Raw genomic sequence first — 18,457 nt, 5'->3', positions numbered from 1 at the left:
GAAGGCTGACAGGCTGCAGGTTAGCAACTCACCATCAAAATGAACCTGTGGGCTGCCAGACATGTCCTAAACGGTCCAGCAAACCCTGCTGCATTACTGGGCTCCCCAGCAAATGGGCGGTCACTGCACCTATGCTAGTGAAGGTACATTGGCGGAAAAGGCTTCAATTTGCACTTCAGTATCAGACTTTTCACGCTCATTAGTTTAGTTCATTCTAGCTGCTTTACACTGCTAACCCTGACCCTGCAAAAAAAAAATTTACAGATTAGATTGGGGTGTCCCTAAATAGTACCTGCATCTACCAGGGGCGTATTGACTAAGTGTTACCGGAAGCTTCATTTTTATAAGCCAATTATTTTATTTGACAGTTCCTCAGTCAATCATCCTATCCTCTCCATGCTTCTTTTCCCACCACATGCTGGAATTCTACTGGCCCTGCCGGATCCCACTTATATGAAATGCACGATTTACAGAGCGCTTACTACTATGCTGCTGTACTATTTGTCAGAAGCCTGTCCAGTCACACTTCAAAGAAGGAATCTGTAAGAATTGTTTGGCTGCTCATTTTGTCGTACCATGGTTTCCGTTACATAATATAGACTTTACCCGGCCATTATCCTTCCTGTAATTGTCACATCATTTTTTTTTCATTTTAATTGGCCTGACACAAAAATGAACCATAGTTTGACTATTTAAATGTGTTTCGGGCAGAATACATCAGCCCAGTGGTTCTTATTTGCTGTCAAATTCAGTAGGTGAAGTTGTATTGTTTATCACTTCCCATCATCCGTTTTACATGAATGGAACTGATCACTTTTTGATGGCAGCTGCATGTGCCTGAACAAGGCAACAATTGATTAGCTCAGTTGGGCGCCATCTACTGGCTCCTGGGGACATAACAATTGAAACTTGCCCTGTTATGTGTCCCCCCACCTCCCCCCATTACTTTGTGTTTCACAACTTTAGAAAGTAATTTCTATTCACTTCTGTTCAACATTGTTTGGGTTTATCCCTGGCCATCTTTGCAAACACTAGGCGCTGCATGATACCAGTTGTGTGTTCCCCAGAAGGGGTGTATCTGTTGATAGGAGCCTGGTTAGGTTAGCATGGTGCATTTCTAGGGGCAGATTTATCGCAGAGTGCTTATTCTTGTTCTCACTCATTGTAAATGATAAATGGTGCTTCAGCCAATCAGCTCTGAGCTCCTTTTTCAAACACATGACAGGAGCTGATCGGCTGGAGACCATTTATCACTTGTAACGAGCGGTAACAAAAGTATCACTGTTTGATAAATCTTCCCCATAGCACCTAATGAGCATTGCCAGCTGTCCTTCCCCAAGAGGAAGCCACATGATCTCTGCAACTGGGCTCCTATTGGCCTGTTTTTGGCATGTGACGTACTGTGCGCAACCTAGAGAATTGCACTCTAGGACCTACAGAACATTGTTGATATTGCAGCTGGAAAGCAATATTAATCATTGTTGTATGGGAACCTTTTTTGTTTCATTCCTCTTCAGGGCATTTTTTTATTTGAATTAGCACATACTATCTCTACAAAGTTTTCTAATTTTCCTTAAATGACAAGTGAAGAATTCTGCCATTAAATATAATTGTTTGCAGGTTTGGCAGGAAGTGTTCCTGTACACAAACTATTACATTCTACAGGTTTTCAAGATGAATTAGACCAACTGTGGAAAGTTTGTGGTTTTCATTTGGCTTTGGCATGTTAAAGCTTTTAAGTTAAACAAAATCTTAATTTGATATTCCCAATAGATTCTGTGAGGTAAATTTGGTTTTGGGTTCAGACATATCAAAGGATTGTCAGAAATATTGCAATATTCTTTGGTTATCTTAGCACATTTAACCACAAATTAGTAGTGCCCCGCCCCCAGAGATCTGTGTGGAGGCGGCATTAGGGTGTGTCTATATACAGAAGTACCACTCAGGGATTGTTCATGAGAGATCTCTTTGAAAATTGGGCTGTACCTTGTCTCTTTTTTTTTTTTTTTTTCTGAGTCATCCTCTACTCTTCACTAATTTTCCTTCCCAAACAGAATCCAGTCCCAACTCCTCACCCTAACTTTCAAGGAATGTCCCACTCGCCTCCTTCTTACATCTTTGACCTTGTCTCGTTCTACCCTCAACCCTCAGTTTCTCCGCTCATTCTATGACTGTTACCTGGCCTTTGCATTGATTGCCTCGTTCTACTTTTGCATCAAAGTTTCTCCCATGCTCCTTTGGGCTCTGTTCCTGTATTCGTCTCACCTTCCTTCTTGTTTAACCCCTTAAGGACGCGGCCTATTTGGGCCCAAAGGACGCAGCCCTATTTTTCAAATCAGACATGTGTCAATTTATGTGGGAATAACTTTCTAATGCTTTTACTTATCCAACTGATTTTGAGATTGTTTTCTCGTGACACATTGTACTTTAAGTTAGTGGCAAATTTTGGTCGATACAGTCTGTGTTTTTTTTGGGAAAAATACCAAAATTTGGAAAAAAAACCTGAAAATTTTGCAAAATGTTAAATTTTCTGCTTGTGAGACAAATAATCATACCACTCAAAATAGTTAATAACTAACAAAGACCATATGTCTACTTTATGTTGCCATCATTATTTCAGCCTCCTTTTAATTTTTTTGGACACTAGGAGGCTTAAAATATAAATAGCAAATTCTCAAATTTTCAAGAAAATTTCAAACACTGATTTTTTTAGGGACCAGTTCAGTTCTGATGTGACTTTGAGGGACTTGTATGTGAGAGACCCCCATAAATGATGCCATTTCAAAAACTGCACCCCTCACAGTATTCAAAACAGCATTTTGGAAGTTTGTAAACCCTTTAGGTGTTTCACAAGAATTAAAACAAAGCGTAGGTGAAATTTCAAAATTTCATTTTTTTAGCAGATTTTTAATTTTAATACATTTTTCTAAGGAACACAGTAGATTTTACTAGAGAAATGTGACTAAAAATTGATTCCCCCAATTCTTTTGTTTTCATAAATATCCTATATGTGGCCCTAGTGTGCACGTTGACCAAACCACAGGCTTCATAATAGAAGGAGCACCTACTTGATTTTGGAGCCTCCTTTTTATGAGATTATTTTTTATGCACCATGTAGGTTTCTAGGCACCATAAGATGCTAAAAGTTAGGAACCTCCCCCACAAGTGACCCCATTTTGCAAACTACACCCCTCAGGGAATTTATCTAGGGGTATAGTGTACATTTCAAACCCCCAGGGGTTTCACCAATTTTGGTACAACTGGGCTGTGAAAATGCAAAATTACATTTTTTTACACAAAAATGAAGTTCTGGCTCAAAATTTTTCATTTTCACAAGGAATGAAGGAGACAAAGCACCCCAAAATCTGTGCCGCAATTTCTCTCGAGTGCGGCAATGCCTCATATGTGACCAAAAAATACCATTTGGGTGCATGGCAGGACTCAGAAGGGAAGGAGTGATATTTGGATTTTGCAGCACAGATTCTGGTGGAATGAATGGTGGGTGCTATGTCGCATTAGCAAGACCCCCGAAGCACCAATACAGTGGAACCCCCCCACAAGTGACCCCATTTTGCAAACTACACCCCTCAGGGAATTCATCTATGGGTATAGTGAGTACTTTGACCCCACTGGTGTTTTGTCAAATTGTTAGGCATCGATACGTGAAAATGAAAAATGTCATTTTTTCCATTAATTTGTAGATTCACCCCATAATTTTATACTTCCACAAAGGGCAATAGTAGAAAAAGCACCCCAAAAGTTGTTACACAATTTCTCCTGAGTATGGCAATACCCCATATATGGTTGTAAAACGCTATTTGGGCAGACAGCTGGCTTCAGAAGGGAAGGTGCACCATTTGGCGTTTTTGGCGCAGATTTTGCTGGAATGGTTTTCATGCACCATGTTGCATTTGCAGAACCCCTGTTGTATCAGAGCAGTCAAAAACCCCAACAAGTGATACCATTTTGTAAACTACACCCCTCAAGGAACTCATCTATGGGTATAGTGAGTACTTTGACCCCACTGGTGTTTTGTCAAATTGTTAGGCATCGATACGTGAAAATGAAAAATGTCATTTTTTCCATTAATTTGTAGATTCACCCCATAATTTTATACTTCCACAAAGGGCAATAGTAGAAAAAGCACCCCAAAATTTGTTACACAATTTCTCCTGAGTATGGCAATACCCCATATATGGTTGTAAAACGCTATTTGGGCAGACAGCAGGCTTCAGAAGGGAAGGAGTGCCATTTTATCACAGAGTTTGCTGGAATGGTTTTCGGGCGCCATCTTGCATTTGCAGAGCCCATATTGTACCTGTGCAGTGGAAATCCCAAGCAAGTGATAACTTTTTGTTACTAGCCCCCCTCATGGAACTCACTTATGGCCGTAGTGAGCATTTTGACCCCACTGGTGTTTTGTCAAATTGTTATGGGCTGTGAAAATAAAAAAAAAACTATTTTTTTCCCATTAATATGTAACTTTAGATCAAAATGTGCCATTTTCACAAGGGTTAATAGGAGAAATTGTGTAACATATTATGGGGTGCTTTTTCTCCTGAGTATGGCAATAGCATATATGTGTTTGTAAATTTCTGTTTGGACACATGGCAAGACTCAGAAGGGAAGGTAATGGCATGCGGCTCTTTGTACAAGCTGTGTGGAGTACATTAAAATTCAAGGGAAGTGTGATATATCTTAAAACAATCTTTGATACACAAGCCGGGTTGTGTGGGGCAGGTTTCACATTGGTAAGTTGTGTCCTTTCTTATCCCCTTTTTGTAGCATACTCTACATCGTTTCTGGGACCTTCCTTTCTTTCCAGTGTGGGGGACTTCACTCGGAAAATGTTGCCCTGGTACAATTCGCGAGGCCTCGCTTCCAGAAGTACTAGGGCCCCCCTGTTCCTGGTTGCCAAAAATAAGGGCCTTTATTACTGCCTCTTGGTACTCCAGGAATGTCCCCCTTTGGCCTGCACATCGATGTAGTACAAATGCGTTGTACAGTGCCATTTGTACTATGTGTACAGCTAATTTTTTATACCAGAACCTTGTTTTTCTCATAGCACTGTAAGGCTTCAGCACTTGATCTGACAGGTCGACCCCCCCATGTACCTATTATAATCCACAATGCAGTTGGGTTTTGGGGTTTCGGTACTTGTGCCCCGCACTGGGACAGGGGTGCTGCTATGGCCATGCACTGTTGTCAAGATAAGGACATCTCTCTTGTCCCTATACTTGACACACAGTACATTGTCGCTGCATAATGCCCTGCTCTCGCCCCTTCTAAGTGTTTGCCCAAGCAGCGACCTAGGGAGGCTTCTATTATTTTTACGTGCAGTGCCGCATGCCACAGTACTTCTGGAAGCGAGGCTTTTGAATAGTGGGACGCTGGTATAGAAATTTTCCAGGTACAGGTGGTATCCCTGGTCCAGCAGTGGGTGCACCAAATCCCACACTATCTTCCCACTAATTCCGAGTAAGGGGGGGCATTGTGGGGGGTCTATTTTTGTGTCTCTACCTTCATATATCCTAAATTTGTGTGTGTACCCTGATGTACTCTCACACAGCTTGTACATCTTCACGCCATACCTTGCCCTCTTACTTGGCAGGTACTGGCGGAATTGGAGCCTCCCTTTGAAATGTACCAGGGACTCATCTATTGAAATGTGCTTCTCGGGGATGTATGCCTGGGCAAACTTGGTACTAAAATGGTCTATTAGGGGTCTAAGTTTATATAACCGGTCATAATTGGGGTCATCCCGGGGTGGGCACTGTGCATTATCCCTATAATGGAGAAACCTAAGGATCGCTTCGAAGCGGGTCCTTGACATAGCCACACGGAACATTGGTGTATTGTATAAGATGTCTGTGCTCCAGTAGGACCTAATCGTGGGCTTCTTCACTAGCCCCATGCACAGTAGAAGGCCCCAAAATATAACCATTTCATTTTTATGTACAGGGGTCCACTTGCGGGGCTGGGCATAATTAGAGGTGGGGTTTTGCTCAATAAATTGTTGGGCATAAACATTAGTCTGGGTGACCATTAGATCAACTAAATCATCACTAAATTTTTTTTAAAAAAAGTCCAGCTCTCTGAACCCTGCTGAATTAAATTGTATTCCTGGATTCCCTGTGAACTCAGGGACCTGGGGTACGTAGTTTTCAGGGGTTGTCCATGTGGGGTCAGAGGACTCGACTACTGCAGTGGGAGTCCTGCGTTGCCTCCTCGGGGGTTCATCAGAGTCACTAGATGATGAAGAGGATGACAAACGGAAATTTGTCTCATCCTCGCTAGCAGAATCAGTTTCAGAGGCCAGAAACGCGTATGCCTCCTCGGCAGTATATGTTCGTTGGGCCATAGTTTTATTGGTGTATGTATTTATGAGGTGCTTCAACACGTGTGGGGTTTTGTAGCACTGACAATGTGCAAATGCACTGCAAAAATTATGGTTTGCGAATGCACTGAAAAATTATGGGGTACAAATGCACTGAAAAATTATGGTGTACAAGTAACGCACAGAAAAAATTATGGGGTACAAATGCACCGAAAAATTATGGGGTACGAATAACGCACAGAAAAAATTATGGGGTACAAATGCACCGAAAAATTATGGGGTACGAGTAACGCACAGAAAAAATTATGGGGTACAAATGCACCGAAAAATTATGGGGTACGAGTAACGCACATAAAAAATTATGGGGTACAAATGCACCGAAAAATTATGGGGTACGAATAACGCACAGAAAAATTATGGTGTACGGATAAGGTACAGAAAAAGGTACTCTTTACCTAGCACGGCGCCCACGATCTTGATCGTGGGCATCGTGAGGTAAAAAATCGCGTCGGTCGCGTCGTATGCGGGCTAAAGATGCCCGGCCGCGACGCGACCGACGCGATGTCCACGATTTCCCCATTGAAAACCATGTTAAACATGGACATCGCGTCGGTCGCGTCGCGGCCGGCCATAAATGTGCACACGATGGCCGCGACGCGATGCCCACGATTTGCCATAGGAATCAATGTTAAAAGGCCCGATGGACACGATTTTCATGTTAAATGGCTGAATGGACCCGATTTTACCATAGGAAACAATGTTAAATGGGCCTTAGAGCCCAAATAGTTACCCTGAACTCTGAAATGGCCCCCCCAATTGTTTACGCCACCCCACGATCAACGTCAACCCGAAGCGTGGCGAGCGCAGCGAGCCCGCGAGGGGCGGCGGTACGCGTCCTCCGACCTTTTCATACCCCCACTATCCACGTCGGCGTGGAGTTGAGAATAGAATAGTGTGGCGAGCGCAGCGAGCCACCGAGCCCGAAGCGTGGCGAGCGCACGCGGATACCTTCACAGGTAAACGCGTCCCTTCGCGGGCTTCACAGGTGTCCGCGTCGCCATGGACACCTGTGAAGCCCGCGAGGGGACGCGTATAGCTGTGAAGGTATCCGCGTCCCCTCGCGGGGCTCGCTGCGCTCGCCACGCTTCGGGCTCGGTGTCTCGCTGCGCTCGCCACACTATTCTATTCTCAACTCCACGCCGACGTGGATAGTGGGGGTATGAAAAGGTCGGAGGACGCGTACCGCCGCCCCTCGCGGGCTCGCTGCGCTTGCCACGCTTCGGGTTGACGTTGATCGTGGGGTGGCGTAAACAATTGGGGGGGCCATTTCAGAGTTCAGGGTAACTATTTGGGCTCTAAGGCCCATTTAACATTGTTTCCTATGGCCACATCGGGTCCATTGAGGCATTTAACAGTAAAATCGTGTCCATCGGGCCTTTTAACATTGATTCCTATGGCAAATCGGGAGCATCGCGTCGCGGGCATCGCGGGTACATTTATGGCCGGCCGCGACGCGACCGACGCGATTTCCATGTTTAACATGGGTTTCAATGGGAAATCGCGGGCATCGCGTCGGTCGCGTCGCGGCCAGACATAAATGTACCCGCGATGGGCGCCGTGCTAGGTAAAGAGTACCCAGAAAAATTATACGGATCACAACACACAAAATAAGGTGGTGACTACAGGGAGGGTGATCCCAGCACAGATGACCACAGGGAGGGTGATATAGGCAGGGGTATTGTGGTGATCAGCGCAATTTTACACAGCCTAAACTCTGACACAGCTCTGACACAGCTTCTCCTTCCAAGGCTCTAACACAGTGAGAGGGTTAGAGCCCGGGAAGAGAAGCAAAACACCCCTTTTACAATAGAAAGGCTGTGATTGGTGTAGTCAGGACTGACTGACCAATCACAGCGATCGGCGGGGCGGGACCACTCTGATTGGTCCGCGGGCGCACTGACACGATCGGCTGCTGTTGATGACAGCAGCCATCTAAACTATGTCGCCTTGTCACTTGACAAGGCGACATGACACAGCGGGGACGTACCTGTACGGCAAGGTGCGCGAACTACCCCGCTGCCGTGACGTACAGGTACGTCCGCGGGCGGGAAGGGGTTAAAATGCACTTGATCCAAATACCCATTATGTTCAGACCTTTTTTCTCTCCCCTCTGCTCTCGTAGTTTGCTTTTCTCAGCTCACCTTCCAGATGGAAATTTTCTGAATACATCTGTTTGATCAATCTCAAAATACATTATTTCCAATTCCCTCACAATTTGACTGACATGAAGTTGGTAGTAACATGCTGTTTAGTAACAGGACGAAAAAACCGCAAACATAGCCATGCGTTTTAATGGAGGAAGGGCCAGATGTATCAAGCTTCAAGAAGTGATAAAGTGGAGAGTGATAAACAACCAGGCAATCAGCACCTAACTGTCATCTTACAAACTGGGTTTGAAAATGACAGGTAGGGGCTGATTGGCTGGCTGTTTATCACTCTCCACTTTATCACTTTTTGAAGCTTGATACCTCTGGCCCGAAGTGAGATGGCAGCGCCTCGATCAGCCTGTGTTTGTTGCAGAGTTGCGAAGGTTCAGACTTGCTGTCATTTGCATAGACGGGAAAAATCATTAGATGGTGAGTAAATTGCGAATGGATGTTCGACATGACACCGGATTGTGAAATTTTCGCAATTCACTCGCTGATTGCCACAGGTCTGTCTGGGCAGTGGCTAACCACTCGTAGTCATTTAAAAATTTGCAGATGCCCTTTGTTTTACTAAGCTAGAGACAGTGGGGCAGATGTATTAAGCCTCAACAAGAGATAAATGCAAGGGTGATAAGGAGAGATAAACGTCCAGCCAATCACCTGCTAACTGCCATGTTACAGGCTGTGTTTGAAAAAAGTCAGTAAGGAGCTGATTGGCTGGACGTTTATCTCTCTTTATCACCCTTGCATTTATCTCTTGTTAAGGCTTAATACATCTGCCCCAGTGTCTTTTGGGGGGTAAATTTACTAAAATGTGTAAAATGTAGTAGCTAGATAAATATAATTGTTATCTGAAATTTGATCGGTTACTATGTGCATCATGTTAATTTTTCAAATATTTTAACAATAATCCATATAGTAGATGGTGCATAGGAATAAATGTGACCCTACAGAGCCCAGTCGTAGAATGTTACTCGTGAAGTGTTCCATTTAGAAGGTGGTGGAAATACTTTGTGAAAAGACGCAGCTTATCCGTCTCAATCGCTCATATTTATACATTTCTTCTGGTGAGGATGTCATTCATAACCCCTGCAAGCCAAAATGAACAAATCTGAGCGGAAAAGGAATTCCGATTTGTACTGCAAATAAAATGTGTAACCAATACAGGAGATGGAATACAGGAAAATGTGCTTTCTCTTGTTTGAAAACTGGAGGACAATTTCTTAGAAAGATGGACTATCAGGTCCAAGGGCCTGATTCAGAGTTCATTACTTATTAGAGAATTCATGAATCAAGCGATTGTCGAGCAACACTGCTTGTGTACCGATTGAATCGTGCATGCGCAAGGAGAATTCGTGACAGAAAATGGGTACGGATAGTAATCCTCTCGCAGTCTGACTGACAGGAAGCCGGCGTTTGGGGGTGGAAACTTGACATTTTCTGGGTGTGTCAGAAAAAAAATTCATGCATGCCCAGGTGTTTTTGAGGAAGGTGTGTGACGTCAGCAATTATCACTTCCAGCCTGTCGCAGTCTAGTGGAAGCCTCAGACTTGCGCACATTTGCACAGACCTTAAAATCTTTTCAGTGGTCCCTGAATTGCGGATTGATTTGCTAATGGATGCCGGTTATCAATCTGTTCACAATTCTCTTACGATTTAGCAAAAGGCGGTTACTATTTCTGTCTGTGTGGCGGGTTACTCCTCACGGACCAGTTTGAATTCTCACTTTAGCAGTCAGCTCTGAATCAGCCCCAAGTGTGGCTCACTAGTACATCAGTGTTTCTTCCTGTAGTAAGTCTTTGCAAGATAACCACATTGGTGCCCTAAAGATGATTGGAGACTATGGGTCAGATGTTTATGCACTGATAAAGAGTGGAGAAGGGTGCCATAGTGCTATAGGGTGCTATAGTTTTATAGAATGCGCTCGGTAATTGTTACTTCAAATCGGATTGGCAGCAACAGTTCACTTCTCCACTGGCACACTTCTAATTTACAGCAATGTGTGGTGCTGTCAACACATGGCACAGAGATGGATTACCCCTTTATATTTTCACATAAAAGCACCATATACTACATGATATGGGTAAGGGCAACACTAGAGTCCAGAAACATGACCCTCTGTATGTGTAACATTGATTTATGTTTTATCTAAATCATGGGAACAAACATCCAAAAGCAATTATTACTGATTTTGTTTTCTTTTTTTTTTTTTTAAATAAACATGTCTTTTTTTTTTCTGTATAATTTTTTTTTTGTACTTGTACCATTCTGTATGAGAATTTCTAAGGAAATTTCTGTGCTATTTTATTTACTTGGTATTTTTTAATGTTATATGAATGTGCTTAGACATAAAAAATAAATTTTCTTTTTTAAAGCTCAAAATCTGTAGTATGTTCAAAATGTAAATTAGTAATAGAATGTAAGTAGATCATTCATAAGGAGCCCATACACGGTCCGTTGTGTATGGCTCCGTTCTGTACTATGCGCGCTCCCGCGCATCACATAGTACGGTACAAAAAGTATGTGCTGCACATACTTTTTGTACTAGGTACACATCGGATCGGATCGCAGTGCATGCACACTGCATGCACTAGGGATCCGATCCGATGTGTGCTAATTAAGTCCCAAACGGATCCGTTAAACGGACCGTGTATGGGCTGCAATATCCTCATTCATAAGCCCTCCAGTCATGTGATAGTTTTTTGCGATATGCACGACATTAATATCATTAACGATATTACCAGTGTGTGTACCCACTATATCGTCAGCGATGCACACTCCTCCTCCTCCCCCACCATCTCTACCTCTTCTCCTTTTCAATAGCTCACAATGATTAAGCAAAGTTTAAAGCCACTTTCTCCGCAGTATTGCACTGCTTGTATTTAAGTTGGTGACCACCATGAATGCAACAAGAACTCATAGGGCCAATTCAAATGTTTGCCGACCGTCCCTTCCCCCTTGCACACCCATCGTCGGAATCCAAATGTTTCTGCCGATAGGTGTGCAACACCATTGCAGCTCACTACCCTCCGGGGTGGTGAGCTGAAATGATGAGACCTGTGTGGGCGTGTAAACGGGGCTTTTCTCATCGCGCCCATTATTTTGGCAAGGTTTAGGTGCATTTCCTGCCTAAACCTAAACTTTTTAATATGAGCGATAAGCACAATAACAATCGTCCTTTGAATATCTCCTCGTAATCTCCTTTGACAGGAGTTGGGCGCGATATGACATTTGAATCCGGCCCATAGAAATGTGTTCAGTAGGTATTACCAGTAATCGCTTGTTGGGTGTACATGTTAGCATTACCTATGATTTTAGTAGTGCAATGACCACAGGCTGTCAACAAAATAAATCCTTTCTCTCGGGTGCAGGACGGGGTCCGGACAGTCGAGCCACTGTGCCCGCAAGGGGCTTTGTTGCGCTCGCCATGCTGTCTGGGTCCGGCCAGTCGGGATAATGACTGTCGGGATCCCGACTGTTGGAACCCTATACCACACCCCTTTCTCTCATGCTGTGATTTTCTTTACCTAAGTAGTGCAATGCATTCATCACTGATGATATTTATTTGCTGACGCCAAACAGGATAAACAGGAGAGATGGACATTATTACAGAATTAGGGGAATTTTGTCTACCTGACAACACAATGTTTAAAGGAATAGAGGAATAGCAGCGTTTGCAACCTGTTGCGTTCCACCTGTTAGCTACATTAGCCATTCGGCTCCACTTGGCGGTATTTTACAGTCGATTACATCCACGGATACAGCTTGGAGTGTTACATGTTATCTGTGCCTGCACTAGATCACATATTCCTTGTGGCTTTTAGGGTTTCCTGCCAGCTGGGCCTGAAGTTTCCCATTAATTACTCCTTAGTGAGTGATGTCACTCTCGGCTGGATAGGAAGTGCATTGTATTATCTGTTATCCTAATAGGAAGTAGAAACAAGGTTACAAGTTCAGATTAAATTGTAAAATGGTAACCATATGAAAACACTGAATTTGTCTTCTGAGTTGGGGAGTCATCAAATTATTGCAAACTACTAACTCAATGCTAAGGTTTTCTGGGCAGGGTTTGAATCTGAATCTTAACATACGTGTAACAATATATTTTGGATATTTAATTCTGGTGGTCTAAAATTTCCCAGCAAGTTGTTGATCTATGTATCACTTGGTGTCTTCTGTGATGCCGTTTCAGCAAATTGTGAGTGGTCTGTGCACAATTGTACCCGTTCTGCACAACCACCGTGTATGCTGTGCTTTTACCTTTCCATGCACAATGGATTGCTTTAGCATTTTTAAAAGCCATCTACTAATGGGCCAGATGCACTAAGCTTCAAAAGTGATAAAATGGAGAGTGATGAACAACCAACCAATCAGCTCCTGCCTGACATTTTTCAAACGCAATCTGTGACATGGCAGGTAGGAGCTGATTGGCTGACTGTATATCACTCTCCATTTTATCACTTTTGAAGCTTAGTGCATCTGGCCCATTGTGTTTTGAATTAGGTCTTTACTAGGTTGGCTTTGCAGTAGCCCAAATCCCCATATCTCTTCCTTCCGAACTGTAATTTTTATATGCACTACTCTTCTAGGTGTCATGCGAGTGATGGTGAAGTTAATAGGATTTTGTATGTTATGTAAACATTTACACGTATGATCCTATTATTGAGTAATCCCAAATGTAAATTGTGGAAGTTTCAAGAGCTTTTGAAGGGTTAGTCGCATGTATAGACCCAGTAGGTTGCTACCTTTTGAATAATATACGAATATACTCACAGGTTGTCTCATTTTAGTTTTAATGAGGAGGATACTTCTAGGCACTGTTTAGGCAATATGAAGGCAGCGATGAAAAAAAATCAGTTTTTATCATTCCGTCTGTACGTTCCAGAACTACTGGATGAATGTAGATGCCGTATTCACTGTGTGTGTGTGTGTGTGTGTGTGTGTGTATAGCTTAGTAACATTGGGGGTTATTCAGTGTTGGTTGTTAGGGCCGTTTTGTCGGAAACAGCATATTTTCTACCTGAAAAAAAAAAGTCAAATTGATTTAGACTATTCAAGGTCCTTGTCGGCCGGTCTCGACTTTCTAAAGTACTATATTTTGAAAACGAGATATGTATTTTCTTGATGTGACATGTGAGATACAGGTACTAAAGGAAAAAATAGATATAGATGTAGCTGCATTGGAGCATCATTGGAGTTGACTTGTTTTGCAGGTGCTTTAGATAGCCTGAGGACCTCCGTTCTTATCGAAGTCTTTTGTGGCACTACAAGTGACAGAAGAAGCTGTCAGCAGATGATCTGGAGAAACAGGCACTGCAGGGACAGCCTGGTAGACAGGATGTGGACTAGCATATGGCTGGGTCCTGAAGATTTGGGGAATACAATCTTCTGTCTTTGTGCCACTTTCCCCATGGATTGTCTTTCCCTCATGATCGTTAAGGCGGCCCTGATATCCTTTATATTTAATTAGTACAAATGTTTCATAGCCTGTATTTTCCAAAATAAATAATTGGCCTTTGGTAACTCAAGTGTCACCGAGCACTACTTAGTGGGGTGCATGGTACCTTTTGTCAGCATATAACCATGCAGATGGCAGATAATTTATTGGTACACTTGCAGTCTCCAAATGATCAGATTAATGCAGAGGTTCTCCACTCTGGTCCTCGTATAACGCCCACAGGTCATTTAGTGTTTTTTTTTTTTTTTTTTTTTTTTTTTTAATCATGCGCAGGTGAGGTAGATCATTTTGCTTGGTCAGTAATTATCCCAGCTGCTTCCACAGGCAGATGCTGCGAGGAACAGACGAAGAGGAAAACGTACCTTTCGGGGTTGACGTGCAGAGGAAACCCATTGATTCTGCAGTTTATCATTGAGCTTTCCGTGTGTTAACCCCTGGTAATTAGCTGCTGGTTAAACTCAGTGGCTAATTGAATATGCCTCATAGTATTTTTGTTCATCTCCAGCTCATCCTATTCTAGGGTTCTGTGGACAGTCCATGTATAAATATAGAGGGCGAGATGTAGTAAGCCTTGAAAAGGATAAAACGCAGAGTGATAAACCACCAACCAATCAGCTCCTCTCTGTCATTTTTCAAACACAGTCTGTGACATGACAGGTAGGAGCTGCTTGGCTGGTGGTTTATCACTCTCTATTTCACAGGTACTCAACCTCGGTCCTCAGGACCCCACCCAGTGCATGTTTTGCAGGTCTCCTCACAGAATCACAAGTGAAATAATTAGCTCCACCTGTGAATCTTTTAAAATGTGTCAATGAGTAATGAATACACCTGTGCACCTGCCAGGCTAACTGGAAATCCTGAACAGTATGGGGTCCTGAGCACCGAATTTGAGAACCCTTGCTCTATTTTATAACTTTTCGAGCTTAGTACATTTGGCTCTTTAGTCTGAAGTGTAGATATGATTTTATATTGTGAATGACCAGTGGCAGCTCCAGAGATGGGGTCCAATATTCAAATAGGGGAGCCACTGGTGGTGATTGGGGTGGCAGTTGGTGTGGCTCTTCTATTAGAACATTGGACTGTGCTGCAGCCTTATCGGGAGCTGCCACTGTGAATTAACGAAACGTCACCCATACTTTGCCCGTACCGTTTTGTGTGAAGAAAAAAAAAAAAAAGCTCTGTACAGTACTAGTGTGTATATTCAGCTCCACATCTGGGAGATGTCCATACACGCATTGTCAGACGTGGTTATTTGCCCGCGACATTTTTATCCTGCAGTCGCATACAAACTTTTCAAAGATGCCAGTCCAATGTTGAACACGGTCGGTCTGTTGTCATTTTTGTCCATTCCACGCTTTGCTGTGCTGACAGAACTGCAGCCTGTACAATCTCCATTAGACAAAGTGAATTATACTTCATATCTGCCTTGTAATTAACTATTGATAAGATTCTATGTCCAACCCTTAAATGGGGTATTTATTATCCGCTTATGTTCCGTCGCTGTCTCACATCTTGAAGCTTGGAAACTGTTGTCTCCTAGCTCCCAACTTCTGGTTATTTTCAGCAAATTATGATACATCGTCTGCCAGAAGAATTCAAGGCAAAACTGCAATAACCTGCTCCGAAATGAAGAGAACATGTTTTAGTGCACCCCAAACATATGTTAAAGATCTCAAAGGAAAATAGGAAATAAAATGAGGGTTATTTATATGTTGATGAGAAGTCGCTTTTAATGTAAATTAAATGAAGATTCTGCAAGAGAAGAGAGCACTCGTAATTGCTAGTGACTAATTGTAGCGGCACTGAGCCAAATGCTTCTGGCTCAGAGATACTGTAATGGATTTGTTAGAAGGCTTGGAGACTTGGGCTGAAGCACGAGGGATGTCCAGCTTTGTTGTAATAAATCTGTGCGCGAGACCTGCACTTGCTATTAAACAAACCGGTGTTACGATCCCCAAGGGAGCAAATATCGCATGATAAAAACGCTGCTTGATTTGGAAGTGAAACCTATAAGCACCTCCATACAGAAAACTAAACCAATTCTGAAAATGCTCCAAGTCGTCTCTACGTCGGATCTTTTAATTGGGTTTCAGGGCTAATTAGCGAAAGAGGTTTTATCTCTCCCAAAGCCTTAGAGCTTGCATTAGCTAGTAAGAGCTGAAGACATTAATTAATCATTAATCAAAGCAAATAATTCAACTTTTGAGAGTTGCAGTGAAACTAGTTCCAAGGTCAATATATTACGGGAATATTGCGGGTTGTAAGAATAGATTGTGTAACCAAGTGACACAATTAACCCTTTGCTGTCCGGGTTAGGATGCTATTTCTATTGCAGGCTTACAGCTTTGTGTGAGGCAGGCACACAACTTTTTACAGTGAGGGAAAAGACGCAGCTACATCTACAATTCGGAAGGCTCAAATGCAGCTGTACATTATCTCTCTTGAGAGAGGTTCTTTCTGTATTGATGGCCAGTGGTACCAGTCCTCAAGTAACCCTACATGTCATGTTTTTGGGGTTTCTCTGGAAAATTCGGTGATTACTGAACCAGCAAAGTAGATTAACTCACCTGTGCATTATTTAAGAAATCCTCCAAAACATGACCTACTAGGGGTACTTACCTGGATTTGAGAATCAATGTCAATAGGTGGCTGGCACTCCATTAATCACATGTGCATGTTATATAGCATTAATACGAGGAATAACATATCCTTTGTCATAGGGGAGTAAATGCAGGAAGCTTGGGGGAGTGGTATCTATCCCTATAAAGAATAATATGTGCAGGAAGATAATGATCCAGCCAATCAGATCCTAACTGTCATTTTACATATTGGAGCGGATTGGCTGGTACATTATCACCTTGCACATGTGTATATATTTGGGTGTAGAAATACGGGATGTGTATTGAATATCTGAGCAAATCGGAATGGTCTACACATGGTTCATGCGTTCGATTCCCATCATGGCTCTAACTGTGCGGAGTTTGTATATTCTCCCCGTGCTTGCGTGGGTTTCCTCCGGGTACTCCGGTTTCCTCCCACAATCCAAAAATATACTGGTAGGCTAATTGGCTCCCAACAAATGAACCCTAGAATGTCTGTGTGTGCATGTACATGTGGTAGGGAATATAGAATGTAAGCTCCACTGGGGCAGGGACTGATGTGAATGTTCAAATATTCTCTGTAAAGCGCTGTGGAATATGTGTGCGCTATATAAGAAACTGTTAATAAATAAATCTGTAGAAAATGACCTAAAACTTTTTGTTGTATCCATGCACCTTCCTCTACTTGGCTGCAGCCTGAATTCCTGGAGATAATATTACACTTCTTGGTATTCTTTTGCATATGCCTTTGACCCATTGTTCTTGTATACACGTGCAAAGTACAGTGTCAAGCCACAATTAGTTTGTGTGAGAGGACCCATGTAATTTTTATTAATTGAAAGCAAATAAATTAAACAAAGAAGAGTTTAAACAGATGTGGATTTAATGATAAACTCCTTCATTTAGAACATGTGTGGCTGGAGCACAGTATCATTTTGTCTCCGCGATGTGTTCTGGTGCTGGCTTATACCTGGATAACTATGTTTTTATAGCTGTTCTATTGTTTTGAATGATATAACCTAAACTCTTGTTTTAATCTTCTTAGGTTTCATCCTGATAACGGAATATTAAATTGTTGCTGGAAAGGAGACATAACGGTCAATGTCCCTCATGAAGAGTTAACAGGTAAATAGGGTTATTTGTATACTACACACTTTAAGTTGTCATGTAGTCAACACTATGGGTCAGATGCACTAAGTGATAAAATGGAGAGTGATAAACAGCCAGCCAATCAGCTCCTACCTGCCATGTCATAGACTGTGTTTGAAAAATGTCAGGCAGGAGCTGATTGGTTGCTTGTTTCTCACTCTCCATTTGATCATTTTTGAAGCTTAGTACATCTGGCCCTATGTACTTAGAAACTCGTAACAGGGCAAAATGTACAGAGAACTCCTGTTGGTGCTTAAAGGCAACGTGTGTATATCTGATATACCAAAGTGGTTATGACTGATTAAAATGACAGATAAGTCTTCCCAATAAGGACTAAATAAACTTTGAGGTTTCTGTTACAGTATTGTGTGATACTATTTCTTCTGGGATGCTTTGTTGGAAGGCATATCCTACAAAAATCATTAGAACATCCTGTCTATGGGGTTGATTCTATTACCTGTCGGCTGCCGCCAACAAGGCTTCGGGGGATGCGTCTCTGCAGCTGTGTTCTGCTTGCAGCCTATGGATGTGAGGGCAGGTATACTGTAATTTCTGTCATGAGCACAGTGAGCGCAGCTGGTGGCGGCTCACATGTAAATGTATCTGTTTCTGTAGATCTCTCCACTGAAAAAGTCTTTACTTTATATGACGTTTCACAAGATTATTAATTAAGTTAAATGAATTCGCTACAGGAACATTCTTTGTT

At 42.6% G+C, this 18,457-nt stretch overlaps 1 protein-coding gene across 3 annotated transcripts in view; it reads left to right on the top strand.

Moving 5' to 3' along the window:
• NCOA2 (nuclear receptor coactivator 2) overlaps positions 1–18,457 on the top strand; it is a 200,273-nt gene that overhangs the window by 33,361 nt on the left and 148,455 nt on the right. For all 3 annotated transcript variants that reach the window (XM_083187234.1, XM_083187235.1, XM_083187230.1), the window contains exon 2: positions 17,648–17,727. The gene's annotated coding sequence lies outside the window, so the exon portion shown is untranslated. The remainder of the gene's footprint in view (positions 1–17,647; positions 17,728–18,457) is intronic.

Source organism: Crinia signifera, chromosome 5 (genome assembly GCF_055691185.1).
Source record: "Crinia signifera chromosome 5, ASM5569118v1, whole genome shotgun sequence".
NCBI classification, from domain to species: Eukaryota; Metazoa; Chordata; class Amphibia; order Anura; family Myobatrachidae; genus Crinia; species Crinia signifera.
Note: the sequence above shows the minus strand (reverse complement) of the source record. Positions and strands in the feature narration are given on the sequence as shown.